The sequence below is a fragment of the Gymnodraco acuticeps genome, unplaced genomic scaffold (assembly GCF_902827175.1).
Source record: "Gymnodraco acuticeps unplaced genomic scaffold, fGymAcu1.1, whole genome shotgun sequence".
In the NCBI taxonomy this organism is placed as follows: Eukaryota; Metazoa; Chordata; class Actinopteri; order Perciformes; family Bathydraconidae; genus Gymnodraco; species Gymnodraco acuticeps.
In genome coordinates, this window is record NW_022990276.1 from 337,138 (window position 1) to 360,594 (window position 23,457).

The window sequence follows — 23,457 nt, forward strand, 5'->3', positions numbered from 1 at the left end:
CTTGAGTAAAAGTAGAAGAACTCAGATCTTGTACTTGAGTAGAAGTACTCAGATCTTGCACTTGAGTAAAAGTAGAAGTACTCTGATCTTGCACTTGAGTAAAAGTAGAAGTACTCAGATCTTGTACTTGAGTAAAAGTAGAAGTACTCAGATCTTGCACTTGAGTAAAAGTAGAAGTACTCAGATCTTGTACTTGAGTAAAAGCAGAAGTACTCTGATCTTGTACTTAGTAAAAGTAGAAGTACTCAGATCTTGTACTTGAGTAAAAGTAGAAGTACTCAGATCTTGCACTTGAGTAAAAGTAGAAGTACTCAGATCTTGTACTTGAGTAAAAGCAGAAGTACTCTGATCTTGTACTTAGTAAAAGTAGAAGTACTCAGATCTTGCACTTGAGTAAAAGTAGAAGTACTCAGATCTTGTACTTGAGTAAAAGTAGAAGTACTCAGATCTTGTACTTGAGTAAAAGTAGAAGTACTCAGATCTTGCACTTGAGTAAAGTAGAAGTACTCAGATCTTGTACTTGAGTAAAAGTAGAAGTACTCAGATCTTGTACTTGAGTAAAAGCAGAAGTACTCTGATCTTGTACTTGAGTAAAAGTAGAAGTACTCTGATCTTGTACTTGAGTAAAAGTAGAAGTACTCAGATCTTGCACTTGAGTAAAAGTAGAAGTACTCAGATCTTGTACTTAGTCAAAGTAGAAGTACTCAGATCTTGTACTTGAGTAAAAGTAGAAGTACTCAGATCTTGTACTTGAGTAAAAGCAGAAGTACTCAGATCTTGTACTTGAGTAAAAGTAGAAGTACTCAGATCTTGCACTTGAGTAAAAGTAGAAGTACTCAGATCTTGTACTTAGTAAAAGTAGAAGTACTCAGATCTTGTACTTAGTAAAAGTAGAAGTACTCAGATCTTGCACTTGAGTAAAAGTAGAAGTACTCAGATCTTGTACTTGAGTAAAAGTAGAAGTACTCAGATCTTGCACTTGAGTAAAAGTAGAAGTACTCAGATCTTGTACTTAGTAAAAGTAGAAGTACTCAGATCTTGTACTTGAGTAAAAGTAGAAGTACTCAGATCTTGTACTTGAGTAAAAGCAGAAGTACTCAGATCTTGTACTTGAGTAAAAGTATAAGTACTCAGATCTTGTACTTGAGTAAAAGCAGAAGTACTCAGATATTGTACTTGAGTAAAAGTAGAAGTACTCAGATCTTGTACTTGAGTAAAAGTAGAAGTACTCAGATCTTGTACTTGAGTAAAAGTAGAAGTACTCAGATCTTGTACTTGAGTAAAAGCAGAAGTACTCAGATATTGTACTTGAGTAAAAGTAGAAGTACTCAGATCTTGTACTTGAGTAAAAGCAGAAGTACTCAGATCTTGTACTTGAGTAAAAGTATAAGTACTCAGATCTTGTACTTGAGTAAAAGCAGAAGTACTCTGATCTTGTACTTGAGTAAAAGTAGAAGTACTCAGATCTTGTACTTGAGTAAAAGTAGAAGTACTCAGATCTTGTACTTGAGTAAAAGTAGAAGTACTCAGATCTTGTACTTGAGTAAAAGCAGAAGTACTCAGATATTGTACTTGAGTAAAAGTAGAAGTACTCAGATCTTGTACTTGAGTAAAAGTAGAAGTACTCAGATCTTGTACTTGAGTAAAAGTAGAAGTACTCAGATCTTGTACTTGAGTAAAAGCAGAAGTACTCAGATCTTGTACTTGAGTAAAAGTAGAAGTACTCAGATCTTGTACTTGAGTAAAAGTAGAAGCACCAGAGTGTAGGAATACTCTGTTACAAGTACAAGTCCTGCATTCAAAATGTTCCTCAAGTAAAAGTACAAGTATTCTCATCAAAATATAGTGAAAGTAGCGACAGTAAAAGTAGTCGTTGTGCAGATTGGTTCATTTCAGAATAATATACATGATGTGTTTTATAATGATTGATCATGAAAGTGTTCTCAAAGCTGGTAAAGGTGCAGCTAGTTTGAAGGACTTTGTATACTGCAGGGTAGCTTGTGGATTCACTCCAGGTGGAACTAAAGTCTGATTTAACACTTGATTATAATTCACATCATTCATCCACATCTGCAAAGTAACTAAAGGTATTAAATACATGTAGTGGAGTAAAAGTACACGATTAAACCTCTGAAATGTAGTGGAGAAGAAGTTCAAACTAGCAAACAATAGAAATACTCAAGTAAAGTACAAGTATCTCAAAATGGTATTGTGTAATGTACTTAGTTACTTCCCACCTCTGATCAAATGTGAACAATTTAACTGGCAACATGACATTGTCGACGTTCCCTGTAAATGTTTTGACTAAATGTGAGAGATTGCGATCAAAGTGCACGGCTTGTTTTGAGGACCTTTGTCAGACTCACTGCAGTTTTCCTGAATGCCGATCAGACAGTAATGAATGTATTCTCATGGAGATGTTAGTGCTGTCTTGTAATTAGTAAAGAGACTTCCTTTCTCTAAAGACAGATCATTACTGCGATGAGATCCGCTGAAGATACGGCAACATACTGAGACCTTATTAAAGCCTTTTTTTCTTTGGTACATTTCCAGTTGGGTGATATTTTAACCAGATATCTAGATATACATTCAAATGTACCCACACAAAATCCTCATAACTTATTTAATTAGAAAGCTTACATGTTCATTATTATACTCTTTTTCAACATAATATTATAGCTCTGATACAACATGTCTGAAGTGTTGGCTCGAACAACAGATCATTGCATGCCATTCATTTACTTAATTAATAATGCCGTATTAATGAAGTATATGAACTGAGTACTTCATCCACTACTGGCCAGTGTGCATCATGTTGAAAATGGTTATTTCAAATGATCAAATGTTTTATAAGACGAGTAACCAGGAGAAAAAGATGCTGCAGTCACAGTGGGACAAAAACGAGATTGCTTTCATTCAAAATGTTTGTTTATCAAAGCACTTACAATTTCCATTTGATGGATTATCAAATGGAAATTGGGGATTAGAGGAAGAAATTTGCTCAAACAATAAAAAAAACGTTAAGCATTGTCCACTGCACTGCTACTCCCTGAAACATATGGAATCAATTATCACCTCGTCCAACTAATAGAAGGATTTCCATCGTCATGTGTTAAAAATGTGAAACATACCCCTGTGATTTACGTCTCGTGTGAGTAGTCTGCATATAAAGCCGCTATATGGAATGACTGTTTTGACAGCGTGTGTCAAGTTCTTCACACTCCTGACGCCTCTCCAATCCTCCTGTCAGAGTCAATCTGGCTGCAGCTATTATCCAATTATGTTTATCGTGACCCAATGGGCACCGTGCATGAGTGAGTGTGATGATAATCACCACTGAGGATTGCCACAATCATTATTTACGGGATGGAAGTGGTTGGAAATCCCCCGCTTTATCTTGCATCATTTGGATTCAATGCCAACTTGTATACTCCCGGATGCCTTTTGCTGACTAGATAAACTCCGAGGGGGGAAGAGAGGAATCATCTGGAATGATTTCCCTTTTTGTTTTGCAGCCGGAGTCATGAGCTGCTTAATTTCCCCAGCTAGAGCTCGACCTATATGTTGTGGCCCTCAAACCTGCATGGCAGTAATTACAGCGAGACAAAGACCCCAGATTTATTGGAGCACGACACCATACATCTCAGAAGTGTTAATTAAAATCTGCTGTGTTAAATGTATGAACTGCCAGCAGTGGTCATGCCTAACATGCCCATGTGGTTCCAGTGTTTTATTTTCCTTCTTGGGGAAGCTTTCACATGACGCAACCAGGTTGTTGTGGGGTCTCTGACACCCCCACACACACACACACACTCTTATTTGCCCTGCTTTTGCTCCGTATTTGACCCCGGCTAACATTTGGGCGAGACCAAAGTGTAATGAAATGGCTTCATAAGAGAGTCTGAGCATAAGCAGAGCAGACTAAATCATTACTCTGCTTTATTAGGATCCCCTGGGCGCTTCACACACACACACACACACACACACACACACACACACACACACACACACACACACACACACACACACACACACACACACACACACACACACACACGACGTATGGGAGTGTGTGGGAATTTGTAGAAAACATCATTGTCAAGAGCAATAACAGCCTCTGGTGTGTTGGTGTTTCCTTTAAAGAGAAAACACCACAATGAAACGTCCCAGCTGGCTTTTCAAAAACAACCAAACTGCAGAAAGTCTCATTATAATAAGTTACAGTTCCACTTTTCAGCTGGCAGCTACACCTCTGTGGTCACTAGAGGGCTATCAAAGCCAGCCTCTCTGTGCTGCAGTTAATAGTCAGGTGCACCCAGCTGATTGAGTTATTCAAATGAATGTGCAGTACGTGTTACCTGATAGCACCTTCATTTTTATCACCATCAGTAAAGGTGGGTCACAGATGATCCAGAGGGTCAGCAGAGGATGAAGTATTCAGATGTTTTACTCCAGGGAAAGTAATAGCAGTGTAATCAGATAAATCTATGGCTCGTTTGTTGCTAAGATGTCCCCTGTGACTTATTGCATATTTCATTATTGGATTGTTAGCATTACTGTAACGATGCATAAGCAGCATTTTAGTGTTGCAGCTGGACGAGGTGGAGCTCATTGCGTTATGTGCAGGAGGCGTGTGGCGCAGTGGGTTGTGCGTTGGCGTTCGGATCAGGGGGGTCACAGGTTCGAACCCCTCTGCTGTCAGCATGTCGTTGTGTCCCTGAGACCCCAAATTGTTCTTGTGGTGATTGTCCATAGTATTGAGTATGTAAGTCGCTTTGGATAAAAGCGTCTAACAAGTAACATGTAATGTAATGTTATGTACAGGCAGGTCCTGTGGTTCCCATCGAGGGGTTGAATCGCTCCAAAGAGTCACAATATACATTTAGAGACGTTCAGAGGTTAAATCGCCCTTTTTGTGGAACCGCTGACAGATTATAGACATTTTAAGGGCTGCAACTAACAATTATTTGATATATTAATTAATCGTTTGGTCTATTAATTATCAGAAATGACCTTCTTATATCTGTAAATCCAAGGGAAAGTTTTTAAATATCCTATGTTGTTAGTCCAAAATCCAAAGAAATAAGGTTTAATGTAAATTAAAAAAAGAGAAAATACATGTTTTCAATAATGTCAATGCATTGATTAATTGTTGCAGCAGCGGTAACATGGTTGGTTTATTCTTTAATAATACATTATATTGTATTTAATTAATTATTGTAAATTAAATCCCACATGTTAAATGAATGATTTGGATTAAGAAGTACAACATCTCCCTCTGAAATGTAGTGGGGCAGAAGTTTGAAGTGTCAAAAATACCCTAAACGTGTAGTTATGTGGTAGTGGTCTCTGTGTTTGAGTTACGATACACGGTCAGTTTCCACCACTGATCAGGCCTTCTGTCGCTTTGACAGATCACGGATCAGTTTTCAATTTTGACCACACACACACACACACACACACACACACCACACACACACACACACACACACACACCACACACACACACACACACACACACCCACACACACCACACACACACACACACACACACACACACACACACACACACACACACACACACACACACACACACACACACCTTGGGCAGTTGCCTTTCCTGCCTCCTCGGCTTCTTCTCATGTTGATCACCTGCAACCGTGGAAAGTAACTAAATACATTTCCTCAAGTGCAAAACATTAGTACTTTTACTTTACTTGTAATTCCTTTATTTTCTCTATATTTCAGTCTGAAATACATATATTTTATTCGTTATATGTATCTTATCTTTATACTTAACATGTTACTTCTCAGATTAAGATTGCACCTAAGGTGTCACGAGTTTATAAAAGAAGACAAATTGTAAAAGATTAAACTGTCTCTCAAAGTCATTTGGCTTCCTTCAACAACAAATAAATCTGGTTGGGAAATATTAATATGTCGCCTAAATACGTAGAGAGGTAAAATGATCCATCATTTTCATGATATAAAAAGATTGCAGAAAAGTCCAAATCATTTCTTGGATACATTTCACAATGACCCTTTGGGAACACTTATGCATTAAACTTTTAAAAATAATATATATTAAGTAGTTGATCCTCTCTGAAAAACCAGCACCTTACCATGGTAGAGAGGTTTGTGTGCCCTGATGAACCTGGGGGCTGTGTTGTCTGGAACCTTGTGATCCTGGTAGGGTCTCCCATGGCAAATTGGTCTCAGGCAAGGGGCCAGACTAAGATTGGTTCAAAAGACCTCATGAAAGACGACACAGGAAGTGAGGATACCCGGCCCGGAGGAAGCCCGGGGTCCCCTTCTGGAGCCAGGCCCAGAAGGAGGACTCGTCGGTGAGCGTCTGGTGGCCGGGCTTGCCACGGAGCCCGGCCGGGCACAGCCGAAAAGGCAACGTGGGCAACACCTCCGCTTCTCCGTCCCGCGGGCCCACCAGCTACGGGAAACAGCGATGGGGTCGGGTGCGCTGCCAGAAGGGTGGCAGTGAAAGCAGAGGGTCTCCACGGACCAGACCCGGGCGTCAGAAGCTGGCTTTGGGGACATGGAACGTCACCTCTCTGGGGGGGAAGGAGCCGGAGCTTGTGCGGGAGGTGGAGCGTTACCAGTTGGATCTGGTTGGACTCACCTCTACGCACAGCGTCGGCTCTGGAACCTTACTTCTGGATAGGGGTTGGACTCTATTCTTCTCCGGAGTTGCTCAAGGTGTGAGGCGCCGGGCGGGTGTGGGGATACTCACAAGTCCCCGGTTGGGTGCTTCGTTGTTGGAGTTTACCCCAGTGGATGAGAGGGTCGCCTCCCTACGCCTGAGGGTTATGGGGGGGAAAACTCTGACTGTTGTGTGTGCTTATGCACCAAACAGCAGTTCAGAGTATACGGCCTTCTTGGAGACCCTGGAAAGAGTCCTGTATGGGGCTCCTGAAGGGGACTCTTTAATCTTGCTGGGAGACTTCAACGCACATGTAGGCAATGATGGAGACACTTGGAGGGGGGTGATTGGGAGGAACGGTCCCCCTGATCTGAACCGGAGTGGTGGTTTGTTACTGGACTTCTGTGCTAGTCATGGATTGGCCATAATAAACACCATGTTCGAACATAAGGATGCTCATAAGTGTACGTGGTACCAGAGCACCCTAGGCAGAAGGTCCATGATCGATTTCGTTATCATATCATCGGACCTGAGGCCGTATGTTTTGGACACTCGGGTAAAGAGAGGGGCGGAGTTGTCAACTGATCACCATCTGGTAGTGAGTTGGGTCGAGCGGCGGGGGAAGCCTCTGGATAGACCTGGTAAGCCCAAACGTGTAGTTCGGGTGAACTGGGAACGTCTGGAGGAGGCCCAAGTTCAGGAGGCCTTCAACTCACACCTTCGGCGGAGCTTTTCGGGCATTCCTGTGGAGGTTGTGGACATTGAACCAGAGTGGTCGGTGTTCAAAGCCTCTAGTGCCGAAGCCGCGGCGGGGAGCTGTGGTCTCAAGGTCTTAGGTGCCTCAAGGGGCGGTAGCCCTCGAACCTCCTGGTGGACACCGGTGGTCAGGGAAGCCGTCCGACTGAAGAAGGAGGCCTTCAGGGATTTGTTATCCCGGGGGACTCCCGAGGCAGTTGCAAGGTACCGACAGGCCTGAAGGGCAGCAGCCTCAGCCATGGCCGAGGCAAAGCAGTGGGTGTGGGAGAAGTTCGGAGAAGACATGGAAAAGGACTTTCGGGCAGCACCAAAGTTGTTCTGGAAAACTGTCCGACACCTCAGGAGGGGAAGCAGGGAACCATCCAAGCTGTGTACAGTAAGGATGGGACGTTGTTGACCTCAACTAATGGAGTGTTAGGGCGTTGGAAGGAACACTTTGAGGAACTCCTGAACCCGACAACTCCGCCCTCTATGTTAGAGGCAGAGCTGGAGTATGACGGGGGATCAACACCAATCTCCCGGGGGGAGGTCACTGAGGTCGTCAAACAATTCCACAGTGGCAAAGCCCCGGGGGTGAATGAGATCCGCCCAGAAATGCTGAAGGCTCTGGGTGTTGAGGGACTGTCATGGTTGACACGTCTCATCAACGTTGCGTGGAAGTCGGAAACAGTACCGAAGGAGTGGCAGACCGGGGTGGTGGTTCCCCTTTTCAAAAAGGGGGATCAGAGGGTGTGTGCCAATTACAGAGGCATCACACTACTCAGCCTCCCCGGGAAAGTTTACTCTAAGGTAGTCGAAAGTAGGGTCAGGCCGATTGTCGAACCTCAGATTGAGGAGGAACAATGCGGATTCCGTCCTGGTCGTGGAACGACGGATAAGCTTTTTACTCTCGCAAGGATCCTGGAGGGGGCCTGGGAGTACGCTTATCCGGTGTACATGTGTTTTGTAGACTTGGAGAAGGCGTATGACCGAGTTCCCAGGGAGTTACTGTGGGAGGTGCTGCGGGAGTATGGGGTGAGGTGGTCTCTACTCAGGGCCATCCAATCTCTGTACTCCCAAAGCGAGAGCTGTGTCCGGGTCCTCGGCAGTAAATCGGACCCATTTCCGGTGAGGGTTGGCCTCCGCCAGGGCTGCGCTTTGTCACCAATCTTGTTTGTAATATACATGGATCGGATTTCGAGGCGTAGTCGTGGGGGAGGGGGTCTGCAGTTCGGTGGACTAAGGATTGCACCACTGCTTTTTGCAGATGATGTGGTTCTAATGGCTTCATCGGTCTGCGACCTTCAGCACTCACTGGATCGGTTCGCAACCGAGTGTGAAGCGGCTGGGATGAGGATCAGCACCTCCAAATCTGAGGCCATGGTTCTCAGCAGGAAACCGATGGACTGTCCACTCCAAGTAGGGAATGAGTCCTTACCCCAAGTGAAGGAGTTCAAATATCTCGGGGTCTTGTTCTCGAGTGAGGGAACAATGGAGCATGAGATGGGCCGGAGAATCGGAGCAGCGGGAGCGGTACTGCAGTCGCTTTACCGCACCGTTGTGACGAAAAGAGAGCTGAGCCAGAAGGCAAAGCTCTCTGTCTACCGGGCCATTTTCGTTCCTACCCTCACCTATGGTCATGAAGGATGGGTCATGACCGAAAGAACGAGATCGCGGATACAAGCGGCCGAGATGGGTTTTCTCCGCAGGGTGGCTGGCGTCTCCCTTAGGGATAAGGTGAGAAGTTCAGTCATCCGGGAGGGACTCGTAGTTGAACCGCTCCTCCTTCGCGTCGAAAGGAGCCAGTTGAGGAACATTAAGCAATGTTCAACTTCTGAAGCTTCGTCGGAAGCGTCAGCCAATCAAATCATATGCCAGTACAAGCTCTAGCCAATCAAACCGCATGCTTGTGTGTCCGGGGCGGGAGATTCATGTGATTGGTTGTTGGTGGAGTTTCAGACACGCCCGCCGGCAAGCTTCAACGGACACTCGCCTTTTAAAAAGCTTCATTTTGTTCCCCAAACGTATTCTGTGAAGACCCGCCCCTACTCTGATTGGTAGGTTTCATGGGCCAAACGCGAAAACGCAGCAGCATTTGGATGCACTTCAACCAAAACCCAGGCAGTGATAAAGCGCACCATTTGTAAAGGCAAAATATCTTTTAAAGCAGGGTCAACAAATAATCTCCATCGCCACTTAATTATCATTATTTATGACTGGTGATTATTTCGCAGATAAACCTAGTAACCCCGCCCCCTTAAAAAAAACGGCTCTTTTGAACGGCTCTTTTGAAAGGAACAGAGCCAGAAGATCCCGCTCCCTTCAAAGAGCCATAATTCCCATCACCATTTTACACTTCTGTACTCAAAGGTAAGTTTGTTTTACTTGTGATGGTGTAAATTAAGATTGTTTTATTGTTACTTAGTTTACCTGAGTAAAAAGCAATCTGAGTTATTCTCCAACCACTGCTAATGGATCAAGGACAAAATTGAGCATTTTTTTTCATAAATGTTGAGTTGGCAAAGGTCTTTTCAGGTCAAACTGAGCAGATAATGGACTCATCTGCACCGGGAGGTATAAAGACATGTTGTCTCCACAGGTGAACACCACACATATCTGGTGCTAATGGCTTTGTAAATTAGGCAAGGAAGAAAAGCAGATGATCAACATTTCCCAGCAGCATGGCATCGTGCAATAAACTGAGGAACAATATTTTCCTCAGCGAGCGTTGGACACGGAGCGGTTTCCTCCTGCAGAGTCTCAGCGGGGTCTGTTGGTTCAGAGCTGAGAGGGGGGAAAGGTCCGCTCTCTGTTTGGTGAAAGCTCTCCAAAACACAAAGCACGGCCAATACTAACTCCTATTTTAATCTTCAGTTATAATGTAATATATAGACATTTAATTAATATATTTTGCGGTTCTTGTACAGTGTACTGTATTTTAAAACTTGATTTTCTAATTTTGTTCTGTCTCTTTCATTATTTTCAGTTTCATTGATCTGTGTGTTAATGCGTTTGCCTTTAAATGTGCTAAATAAATAAACTGACCTTATCCCTTGATAGAGTCAGCTTTACATATTTAAATGTATTTATTTTCCTTTTTGATTTGGATTTCTAGAAAATAATTATAATATGTCATCAATATGTCAAAGTAGTAAAGGCACAAAATGCAAATATGAAACCTGGAAATTAGCATATTAGGGCCCCTTTAATATCTGTCCTTGTTGCAAATAGAGCTGCCGTGATGCAAGAACAAAATCAGACTTGATCTGACAATAAAGTTGTATCATGTCGATATCATTGTATCGTATTCTACTGCACCGTACCGTACCGAAATGTATCGTATCGCACCGTATCGTTTTGTATGGTATGGTATCGCACCGTACCTTGTTGTCTCGTCTCGTCTCGTATCTTACTGTATCATATGTCATCATATCGTGTCATATCGCATCGTTTCGAGTTGTATCATATTATATCGTACCGTACCGTATGGTATTGTATGGTACCGTACCTTGCTGTCTCGTCTCGTATCTTATCTTATCCTATCTTACCGTATCGTATCTTACCGCATCGTATCTTACCGTATTTTATCTTCGTAACATATCGTATCATATTTTACCTTATCGTATTTTACCGTATAGTATTTTACCACATCGTACCGTGTTGTATTATATCGTATTATACTAGGTATGGTATGGTATGGTTTCGTATCTTATCGTATCATATGTGTCATTGAGTTGTTACATTGGTGTGTATGTGAGCTGAATGAATGAGAGCTCTTGGTCAGTGGCTCCTGTGTTTGTCTGTGACCTGTTTGTGAGTTGGAGTCCATGTGTCAGCAGGTATTTTTAGCGCCACCTCTCACTGGATTGCAATGGCACTCTAACCCCCCCCCCCTACAGTGTCTCCTCCTCCGCCTGAAAGGGTTTCGAGGGAGTTTGAGATCCAGACGTGGAGACGAGGGAGGGTTTGGGGGGGCAGATCAGACTCTGTGTGTTTCCATGGCGATAAGGCCCATGGGCAAGGCTCTCAGAACCGCTCCAGTGTGTGTGAGCATCAGAGTTTTGTTTATCCCACTGGGCTTTGTCCAATTTAAATATTAATTAAAATAATTAAAGGATAGCTATAATTATGTGTCTTAATATACACACACACACACACACACACACAAACACACACACATACACCCAAACAAACACACACACACACACACACACACACACACACACACACACACACACACACACATAAACAGAGGAATGTAATGAAGTACTGTACGTTAGTATCGTTTTAGTATTTTTATTTTATACTACTTTAAATGTATACTTGACTACATTTAAGGAGACATTATTGTACTTTTTACTCTTTTCACATTTATTTGACAATTAATTAATTCTTAGATTCAGATTATTAGCTAATCCCAAATGAAATGCAACTCATAAATAAACATATCAACATGTAATTATAGAAAAAGATATCCAGCAGCAATGCACATTGATGCATTAATAATCAATATCCAGCAATTGAATAATAATAGTTTGAGTAAGAAGTACTTTTACCTTTGGTACTTAAACTATAATGTTATGGTAATATAATAACTGGATACTTCTTCAATTATTGTATTCACTTGCTTTTTTATTGTGCTGCTACTTATTTTTACCATGGATGGATGGATGTTATTGCGTGCTTGCCTCTGTATTTAATATGTTAGTGTAAAATGTAAGTACAGTAAGTATTTATTTTTTATATATTCAGATTCAGCAGTGGCGAGCCGTGACTTTTATACCTAGGCCCTCTGACCCCCCCCCCATCCCGTTGCTTTCTGTCGAGGGAATCCGAGCGAAACTTACTTCCGGGTTTTAGGACGCGTCACTGCACCTCTTGCATAGACTTCACAGCGGGCGGAACTTGTCATAAAGTCCGCGAAAATAAAGCCCACCCATTTAGAGGGCAGATATGATTGGTCAATTGTACTGTCATTTGACATTACTCTCTCCTTGAGTTAGAGAGGGACCAACAAGCTCTCCCGTCTTCACATAACTCGCAGAGACGGCATTTAACCCTTCACATTCCAACAGAAACTGAACAGGCAGATTAGAAGGATTTATTTATTTGGAAATGTTATTTTAAATACAATTAAATCAAGTTATTTTGTCAAAACTAATGAAAAATGTAACAACAACAAAAAAATTAAAAAAAAAAAAAATTTAATTTTTTTTTTTTTAATGTTTTCAAATATTATTTTTTAGAATATCTTAGGCCCTCACAGAGGGCCTAGAGGGCCCTGACGGCTCGCCACTGAGATTCAGAGACCCCCAACTGAATCTGTGCAAATGTAATTATACCAAAAATACAATATATAAATATATGAGTGTACTCTTTCATCTGCACTGTACATTTGCTATTTACATTTCTCCTTGTGAGAGGAGTTAAGGATTTCTGGTTCTGATAACACTTCTGTTATTTTACTTGAATGCAGGACTTACTTTTACTTGCAACAGATTATTTTTTTGGTATTTGGCAGTGATCATTTGACACACACACACATACACACCAGAGACTCTGGCAAATTGTCATGGCTCTGCTGAGCGAAGTTAAACTACTGTCTGAACTAAAGACCCGGGTGTGGAGAGGCTAAACGTGTAATTGGTAAAGACAGTAGGGTGGAGGAACAGACAAAAGATCAGAGAGCATATCCGATGGTAGTTACAGAGAACAACTCCCAAAGCTCTATTGTTAGCAGTGCAGAGAGATTGAGGAAGAGAGGGAGGCAGTGGGGAGAGGGATGGGAGGGCAACATGGCTTTTACTTAAAGGGGACCTATCATGCAAAATGCACTTTTTGATGTCTTTCATACATAATATGTGTCCCCGTGTGTGTCAGGGAACTCACGCAGCGTCAGAAAATAAAACCCTCTCTCTTTTCCTCCGTACCCAAATCTCTAAAAACGTGGCTACAACGGAGCTGATCCAGATTTGCGTCCGATATGACGTAATATCTGAAATGTGGACCCACGGCCCAATCAGAAAGTTGCTATCAGAAATAATGCCCGACTGTTTTGGATGTAATATGGTCGGTGTTCACATTAGCATCGCTAACACTCAGAGCTAACCTGTACTGGAGAGCATGTGTGTGAAGAAGCAGGAAGTAAAAAGGAACTCACCTCGTGGTATAACCGGCAAGAGAGAAAGCCTTTGAGCTCCAAACTGTTTCAGAGAGAATCCTTGATAATCCATGATATGGCGTTTCATCACGGCAATATTTAGTTTAGACAGTGGGTGTTTCTCAATCGCGAGGATGCTGGCTTGGTAGTCGCATACTTCCAAGTCACTTCCTTCAGAAACTAAGCAAGTATGCTTCCAAGCCACGGCTTCGGAAAACGAAGAAGAATGGAACAGGCTAACAAGTGTGCCACTCTCTCTTAACGGTTTCAACATAAACTGTACCGAAAATAAATACCTCACGATGTCTATCTAATTATGAACTTGCTTTACTTTCACGGAACACATTTTTGGTGATAACAAACAAATGTAACAAAGTAACATATTTACCAACACGTGTTCTACGCCACTATACTTACATTTAAATGTGTGCTGCGTCGGTTCAGCCATTCTCCGCAAGGGTTTTTGAAATTGGTCCGTGCGCAAAGCATTGTGAGGATTTTAAGGACGCGAAGTCTACCCATGTGCAGCCTCGAAATTTCCCCCAAACCAAGGACGCGGCCTCGGTGGAATTCCAAGTATGCTGGACATTGGAACAGTCCTTCGGCGGCACTCGATGACGTAGCATCCTTGAAATATTGGCTTGGAAACCAGTATCCTCGATTTTTTTATCAATTAATTTTTTTAAGCTTTATACCCAAAATCAGCACTTTTGAAACAGGAAGTGAAACAGAGGGATATGAGGCATGGCTAGAATGATCTGTTTGGTATTTTGAGCAAAACACTTCATAGACATGTATTTAATATATTTATATATATCTGAGACCTATGCCATTGCCTAAAAATAGCATGATAGGTGACCTTTAAGTGTATTATATAAGACAGCAGAACAATATGTGTGTAGTATAGTTTACAAATACTGGTTTAGTTTAATACATTAATTACAAATTCGGGTGTCCAGCTACTCCATTTAAGAAAAGAAGAATAAAAGTGGTCTAAATGGAAACCAAAAAGAAAATCAAGGCAGTCTACATAAAATATATGGATCTTCATTTAAATGTACTTTAAAATTGTAATCCTGCTCCGAGTATTCTGATTTGTGTAAGGCAATACAGTTACCTTTGATTGTGTCGTGATTACATTATCTCATTACATGTAATCCATTACACACTATGCATTGCACACTTAATGTAAATAATATCCTACTTTTAAATGTTGTTAGCTTTAATTTGGCCCTTCGTGGGATAGTCTACAGATTTGTATCTTTTACTGTCAATTTGACTTTTTAGTGCATGTTTTATTTTCTATTTTGAGATGTTTATATTTTACGTTTGTTTATTTTCACATTATGTGCAATGCCTCGTTTTAGCATGCTGCTGTGAAATGTCTCCAATGTAGGATCAATAAAGTATATCTTATGTTATCTAAGCCTGGTGCGGAGGGAGCACTGAACAAACTGAAACGTTGACTTTAATTAAATGTATTGTGTCAACAAATTTCACATAACTGTATTAGGTTAGAAGAAAGCAATAATATCAAGTTTAAATAAATAACATAATAGGTTCAACTTAATATTATTGTCTTCAACTAACCTAATACAGCTGTGTGAAATGGGCCAAATTATAGCTAAGAACATTTAAAAGTAGGATATTATTTACATGAAGTGTGCAATGCATATGTTTGTAATGGATTACATGTAATGAGATATAGGTGATCAGGACGTTAGGGAAGGGGTGAGGGAAAAGGGGAAGTCAAATGCTAGAGGGGCACATGCGAAGCGAGAGCGACAGTTGGAGAGGAGCCTCCCAAATGCCATGCCTCCGCTCCTCTGTCAGATGTGTGTGTCCATGTGTACAGAGGGGGTTTCTGGAGAGGGGGGGGGCAGGAAACCTGACTCCTAAAAAGAGTCAGAGGAAGAGGAGACACAAGCGCTGCTACAGCTGAGAGGGTCTCCAGGGACTCCAGACTGTGTGAGGGGTCATCTCATACTCCACCACCCCCCCCTTACACTCGACATCTCCCGTGCACCTCCCCTCTACCTCCCTCCCACCTCCCAACATTCCCCTGACAACACTGAGCTCATCGCACTTCACACACTCCTTCCAGCTGCGTGATCACAGGGGACACTCACCGGATTTATTTCAGGAAATAACAGAGTATCCTTGAGTGAGTGTGCATGGTGAAATGAATCTGTTGAGTTTAAAAGACATGTCCTGTGTGTACGAGCAATAATTGGTCCCTTTATTGATCCCACATTTGGAAATGTTTTCGCCAAAGCATTGAACATAATGTGAACATAAGAAGAGTAGGAAATAAACAAACATAAAATAGAAAATACAACAGCGCTCAAAAGTCAAATGTATACATGTTGAAGGACCAAATGATAGCTAAGAACATTTTAAAAGTAGGATATTATTTACATGAAGTGTGCAATGCATATGTTTGTAATGGATTACCAACTTCACACACTTCATCCAGCTGCGTGATCACAAGGGACACTTTATTTATTTCAGGAGATGACAGAGTATCCTTGAGTGCATGGTAAAGTGAATCTGTTTATTTCCTGTGTGTATGAGCAATGAAAGGTTTCCAAAGAGTGGTAATAATGCTGGGAAATAAAGTCATTTCCTCTGGCGAGATCATTAAAAACACATACACATTAATTGTGTATTTATTGGTCCCTTTTTGTCTGAATAATCAACACTTTAAAACTCGAAAACATCTATTAAATGGGCCACATATCCCGTAAGCCTTTGCGACCAAAAAAGTCAATCATTATTCAAAGTTAAAATGATTATAATTAAGGGTTGGATTACTAGTTGATTGAACACAAATAAAGTAGAAGTCACAAACGGCCATGCATTTACCAGGAACAAAACAGAAGTAGAAGAAGCATTTGTTTTGCAAGTGTGGAGGCCATCTTTGTATATCGAGAGAATAAGGAGCTTTCCATCCACAGGCAATTAGTAGCTTGACAGCAGTAAGGCTAGTTAGCAAGAGAAACGTCTGGCAAGTACGGAATTGTTTAGGACTTAATGTTTGATAGCATCTCTGCACTACCAGAAAATAATAAATGTTGAGTACACGTGTTGCCACAACGTTTTTTCGACAAACATTTGGTTCCCAGACGATGAATCCTAATAACTTTTCAGATCCCCAGACTTTCGGCTCAAAGAAGAGCAGTGCCAGAGAAATGCGTCACAGAGCTACTAGCATACACTCTTAATCTTGTGTACAAAAAAAATCAACAAGCCAAAAATAGAACAACAACAACAGGAAGAAAACGGAGACGACTGAACAAGTCAGAGAGCTCTGTGGAAAGTGAGAGGAGCTGACAGGACCGTTTCCCTCTTTCCGAACACCTAAATAGAGAACTAGAGGACCCTGACCCCCACCCAGGACCCTCCCGCCTGGGGCAGACGCTGACCCCGTGACCCCTGACACCTCCACCGCTCACAGATCCTCTCCGGGGGCCAATCACATATAACCTGCCTGGGACACGGATACTGACAGAGCCGAGACAAGTCTCAGTAAACAGACATGAGGGGAACACAGGCAGAGATGGCTAAAGTAAACACATCCTTTACTCAAGTAGAAGTACAGATACTCGTGTTTAAAAATACTCTGGTAAAAGTAGAAGTACTGACTAAACTTCTTTACTCAAGTAAAAGTAAAGAGGCTTTGAAATGTACTTAGTAAAAAGTACCCATAACTAGCAGCTGTTTTAAAGAGTACCTGACCTCCCTTTATATGAATAGAACAATAATGTCATTGTTAGCTAATGAATGTTTCCATGCTGAACAACGGCAACATGACAACGTTTCCATTGGTCCCTCTTCTTTAGAGAAGACCAGGAAATGATGGATACACGGATCGTGTTCAAATCAATAGGCACGCAATGACTCTAAAGAATAATGATCACAAATCCAAACACACATTCAGACTAAAGGAACCAGCTGTTTGGAAAATGTGAGAAGTAGAAAGTACAAGTATTTGAGTTCAACATGTAAGAAGTAGAAAGTACAGGTATTTGAGTTCAACATGTAAGAAGTAGAAAGTTCAGGTATTTGGGTTCAACATGTAAGAAGTAGAAAGTACAGGTATTTGTGTTCAACATGTAAGAAGTAGAAAGTACAGGTATTTGTGTTCAACATGTAAGAAGTAGAAAGTACAGGTATTTGTGTTTAAAATGTAAGAAGTAGAAAGTTCAGGTATTTGGGTTCAACATGTAAGAAGTAGAAAGTACAGGTATTTGGGTTCAACATGTAAGAAGTAGAAAGTACAGGTATTTGAGTTCAACATGTAAGAAGTAGAAAGTACAGGTATTTGGGTTCAACATGTAAGAAGCAGAAAGTACAGGTATTTGTGTTCAAAATGTAAGAAGTAGAAAGTACAGGTATTTGTGTTCAACATGTAAGAAGTAGAAAGTACAGGTATTTGTGTTTAAAATGTAAGAAGTAGAAAGTACAGGTATTTGTGTTTAAAATGTAAGAAGTAGAAAGTACAGGTATTTGAGTTCAACATGTAAGAAGTAGAAAGTACAGGTATTTGTGTTTAAAATGTAAGAAGTAGAAAGTACAGGTGTTTGAGTTCAAAGTGTAAGAAGTAGAAAGTACAGGTGTTTGTGTTTAAAATGTAAGAAGTAGAAAGTACAGGTATTTGAGTTCAAAGTGTAAGAAGTAGAAAGTACAGGTATTTGTGTTTAAAATGTAAGAAGTAGAAAGTACAGGTGTTTGAGTTGAAAGTGTAAGAAGTAGAAAGTACAGGTGTTTGTGTTTAAAATGTAAGAAGTAGAAAGTACAGGTGTTTGAGTTCAAAGTGTAAGAAGTAGAAAGTACAGGTATTTGAGTTCAAAGTGTAAGAAGTAGAAAGTACAGGTGTTTGTGTTTAAAATGTAAGAAGTAGAAAGTACAGGTGTTTGAGTTCAAAGTGTAAGAAGTAGAAAGTACAGGTATTTGAGTTCAAAGTGTAAGAAGTAGAAAGTACAGGTATTTGAGTTCAAAGTGTAAGAAGTAGAAAGTACAGGTATTTGGGTTCAAAGTGTAAGAAGTAGAAAGTACAGGTGTTTGAGTTCAAAGTGTAAGAAGTAGAAAGTACAGGTATTTGGGTTCAACATGTAAGAAGTAGAAAGTACAGGTATTTGGGTTCAACATGTAAGAAGTAGAAAGTACATGTATTTGTGTTTAAAATGTAAGAAGTCAAAGTAAAAAGTCTTCAGAAAAATAAGTAGTGGAGTAAAGTACTGATACCAGAAAAATGTACTTAAGTACAGTAACGAAGTATTTGTACTCCACTACTTCCCACCTCTGAACACAGGGTGCATGAGCTGCACACTCTCACACATAAATGCATGTATGTTTAAACCAAACCCGAGCCTGAACTCACACATGCATGTGAAATAAGAAGGTATTTCATGTGGAGGTTTCGTTGACCATCGCAAATCAGAGGCATTTATTGTTTTTTGGGTATTCCCAGTGAAAAGGACACTGGTGGAGAAGTTTCAGAGAGTAGTATTCCTGGTATGTGGTTTTACGCCGGTTCCCAACGTACTGCAAGCTTCACATTCTGCAACTGATCTGTGTTGTCTGAACCCTGCAGCCCGCACAGCTGTCAGACAGGGGGTGGACAGTGTGTGTGTGTGTGTGTGTGTGTGTGTGTGTGTGTGTGTGTGTGTGTGTGAGCGTGTGTGTTGAACCATGTCTTTGAGTTGAACACTTCCATTTCCAATTCAGATGTTTGTGTTTTTTGCGACTAAAGTGAAGTAAGAGAGGTGATACATTCAGGCCGCCTAGTGGGAATGACAGACAATAGATCATCCGTCATCCCTCTTGAATAGAAGCTGTAGATGAAAATGGTAATTTTCTGCTGAATGCAGTTATAGACGTTCTATAACTTTTATCAATCTTCTATCTCTTTTGAAAAGCTCATTTCTTCTACTTGACAGACTATTGATGTTTTTGGAAACTCATTATTTTTCATTCTCTTTACCTTTCAAGTGCTTTCTTGTCCTTGCTGACTCATAACATTATACAACTTGAACTTCTCTCTCTTTCCCTCTCAGTTATTTTTTCCCCTCTGCCTCTCAGAGTGAATTCCTCGCAGGATCAGACCTGCTTTTTATGCTCCGCTGGTTTTCACTTAAAGGGAGAATGAGTTGAGAAGGGGGTTGACAAAGGGGCTGAAGAGACAAGAAACTAGAACTCTATTCTGGTACATTTTAAGATAAGATATGTTAAAAAAAAGTTCTGGGCAGAGAGTAAGGGAGATACACAAAGACTCGGAGCGAGGAGGTTCAGAGTGTTTGGTAGTAATAATGAAAAAGGTCATAATTTCTGCCAAGGGATTTGCAGTTGCTCGGACAACGAACAAAAGCAGAGCCTGTTTGACGATGTGCTCGACTGAAAAGGCTGGAAAAAGAAAAGGGAAAGGAGAAAGAGAGCTGACAATTACAGCGGTCATTAGGCAACATCATTTCTGGGAATCAGAATGAGCATCCTGGATAATAACTCTCACAACACCCATAAAGATTTCTTCTTCATCTGTTTATTTCTTTTTTAAGATAGTTACTTGTTTATCACATTCTTTAAAAAAAATAGAGACTCCAGAGAAACCGAAAACATTAATAAATCGGCTAAACAGAAAAAACTCTGCCTGCAAGATTAGTTTTATGCAAAAGATTGAAGCAGGCAGCTTAAGCATTAAACCCCCGACGAAAGAGAGAGAGAGAGAGAGAGAGAGAGAGAGAGAGAGAGAGAGAGAGAGAGAGAGAGAGAGAGAGAGAGAGAGACGGGGACGGAGAGAAAGAGAGAGAGAGAGAGAGAGAGAGAGAGAGAGAGAGAGAGAGAGAGAGAGAGAGAGGAGAGAGAGAGATAGAGAGAGATAGAGAGCTCGGGGTGGTGCAGCTCTGAATTGAAAAGTTGTGAATGGTAATGATATGCAGAGAGAATGAGGCCAGGCCAGATGAAAGTCCAGTCTTTATAAACACAAAGACACAAGAGGGAGAAGGAGGGAGGAGCGGTGAGGTGGGAGGAAGGGTGGCCTGACTACAGCAGAAAATACTATAAAAAGTCAAGATTTAGAGTGGAAATAAGAAGAATAAGAATAAATTGATCATTAGTAAGCATTGTATTTGTGTGCCTGTACATGCAGCTCAGTAGCATTTTGTATTATAGTATTATTTCTGACTAATTAAGTACACCACTTTTATATCATTACAGTGAATATAGGATAAAAACACACATCAAATGAACAAACAACTGTGTTCGTTTAAATAGCATCTTATATGTAACATGGAATCAGTAGAGGAAGTTGTATTCAAATAATTGACTTAAAAGTAACAACACTGTAGTTTTAAAATGTTCCATTACAAGTAAAAGTCCTGAATTCAAACTCAAGTTAAAGTTATAGAAATGTTAGCAAACAAATGTACTTAAAGGGTAACATGTGCAAGAACTCAGCGTGCAGAATATCTGCTGCTTCTAGTTGTAAAATGTAGAGCAGTGAAACGTTCCCTTTCCTCTGAAATGCAGCACAATAGTCTTTTCACCACGGCATATCATTAAATAAATCACTTTGCTGACTTTATTTCAGTCAAGCATATTTAACTTTTTGACAGAACTGCCTCACAGAGGTTGAGAGTGGAGAGAGTATCAGTGTTCCTCCTCTGTGTTTATCCAAGGTGGAGCTCTGTGTTAAATGAGCTTTATTGTGCCTGCTGCTGATTGAGCACAAGCTAACGTTTTCCTCCTCTCAGCAAGACAAGTACCAACGCATACTGCAACTCCTGCACAGCCTTTATTTGTCAGTGTGTGCGTGTGTGACTTGCTCAACTTTGATATAACTCAGCATTAACATACACACATATGGCTCTTTTCAAACATGAATTCCCATTTCCCGGCTGCTTTGCCTCCGGGTCCCATATCAACAACTCTGCTGGTTCCAGCTCCATTGCTGTGCTTTACTGCAAACCCTTCAATCTGAGTCATTATAGCCCCGGGCAGTAATGGTATACAGTTACACCGCCAATACTCTGTAATAAAGTTTCCTTTAGAGGTAAATACCAATGCAGCAGTGTTGCAGGTCCACATTAAACAGCCTAGGCCAGATTCTGAGAGGCATAACAGCCAGTTTACAAGTTTACATTATCAAAGAATCCCTTTTAAAACATCTGAGTGGCTTATTTCAAACATGCAAAGGGTTAACAAGGTGAAAGCAGTCCGCATGCTGCTGTATCATATGTCATATTCCCCAAATCACAGTAACAAAGACTCCCCCCTCGCCCCTGAAGGCTGGATTTCTTCATACAGTGTTGTTAGGGTCACAGCTCCCGCCCACCGAGAGCTCTGATTGGACTATGGCTCTGCTGGAATATTCAATCAGACACCTTGCTCTGCGCTGTGATTGGACACAGCCGGTGCAGTTATGTTAATGAGCACCTGGTGGTGAGGCTGCTGCTGCTGCCGGGGATCAGATCCAGAAAGGCGGCCGAGAGGAGCAGGGAACCCCGGTCCGTGTCTCGCTTTCATTCTTTAGATTCTCCCTCATTGTCGACAAGTTTTAAAACATTTTTTTCCAAAAGCGTGAAGTAACAGATAAGCTCAGTGTTAATTTCCAGCCGCAGTTTTCGAATATTTTCTTGTTTTCCGAGTTTTCCTCCCACACAGAGGTCGTTCACTGAGCGCAACAACTGTTCCGTGTGGATTATTAAGTGGACGTGTGTTGTTCGGGACAAAACACAGCTTTACTACCACTAACAAAGACTTCATTTGAAAGTTTGGACTGCTGTCAACGCACACTTCTCCGTGTCTTTTTAGGTAAGTGGTGACAAACTCCTTTAAAAAAACGCGCACTTTACTCCATAATAAGCGGCTATAATAATATTGCAGCGGATATTTCCAGCTGTCTGCCTGCCTGTGTGTGTGTGTGTGTGTGTGTGTGTGTGTGTGTGTGTGTGTGTGTGTGGCTTGGCGTCTAAAAGTCTCGGTTCAAGGCGGGCACGGAGCTCTGGACGCCGGCCACGGGCTGCTGGGAAGCGCCTATGAGGTGTAAGTTTTGCCCCGCGGTCTCCACACGTTTTTTCGTGGAAGATACATATTGGTATTAACCGACTGCGTAGCTGAAATACTGCCACAGTGTACATCATGATCTACTCTCAGCTCAAACATCTTGCTAAATGTGGGTTCTTGGCAGCAGGGAAGACATCATTCAGAGTCCTGGTCTGTGCCAAGGCTATTGCTTTCACACGTTTATCTTCAAAATAGACTTTTATTTCCTCCATCCTGCCTGTCATCAATTCCAGTTTGTACCCACTGCCTCCCACAATAATATGGGTTTGCTTAAGTTGTCACCAGTCATGCGTTTCTTTCCAGTCTGCTGAACTCATTCTTTACATTGCACCTCATTCACCAAAACACACAGAAACCTCACAAGTCAAACAAAAGTAGTTCCCCTTGGCTTTAAAACTGCAGCCGCCTTGATGAATGGGTCAGTAAAATGTGTCATGTTTGGACCTCCATGCATCCAGGTGGTGGTCATCATCACACCCATCATTAACCCTTTGACCTCTCAGCACGGCAGGTGACCTCAAATTAGACTATCTGCTCTGGTTTCTCTCACCTCTGGCCCTGAATAAGGATGCTTTTTCTGTGGGGAGCTAATCAGTCAGCACAACCAAACCTGAAACCATGGCTGGATGCTGCAGAGGAGAGTGTGTTGATACAGAAGCACATTTTTCAACCTCTTGAGACGAGCTGCCAGAAAAGTTTGGACTTTGAACTGAATACAGATTTTGTTTTTTTATGAGCCAGAAAACAGCGTTGGGGAGAATAAATCAATCATGTGGTAAATAAATGATTCCCATCTTCTCTCTGAAGTGGCTGGTGCAGCATCAAGTAAAAGTTATGCTCAGGA

The 23,457-nt window shown here is 41.5% G+C and overlaps 1 protein-coding gene across 1 annotated transcript in view; it reads left to right on the forward strand.

Annotated features, from left to right (window-relative positions):
- Nucleotides 1–22,022: 22,022 nt before the first annotated feature.
- ddr1 (discoidin domain receptor tyrosine kinase 1) overlaps nt 22,023–23,457 on the forward strand; it is a 63,968-nt gene continuing 62,533 nt past the window's right edge. The window contains exon 1 of the mRNA XM_034221615.1: nt 22,023–22,361. The gene's annotated coding sequence lies outside the window, so the exon portion shown is untranslated. The remainder of the gene's footprint in view (nt 22,362–23,457) is intronic.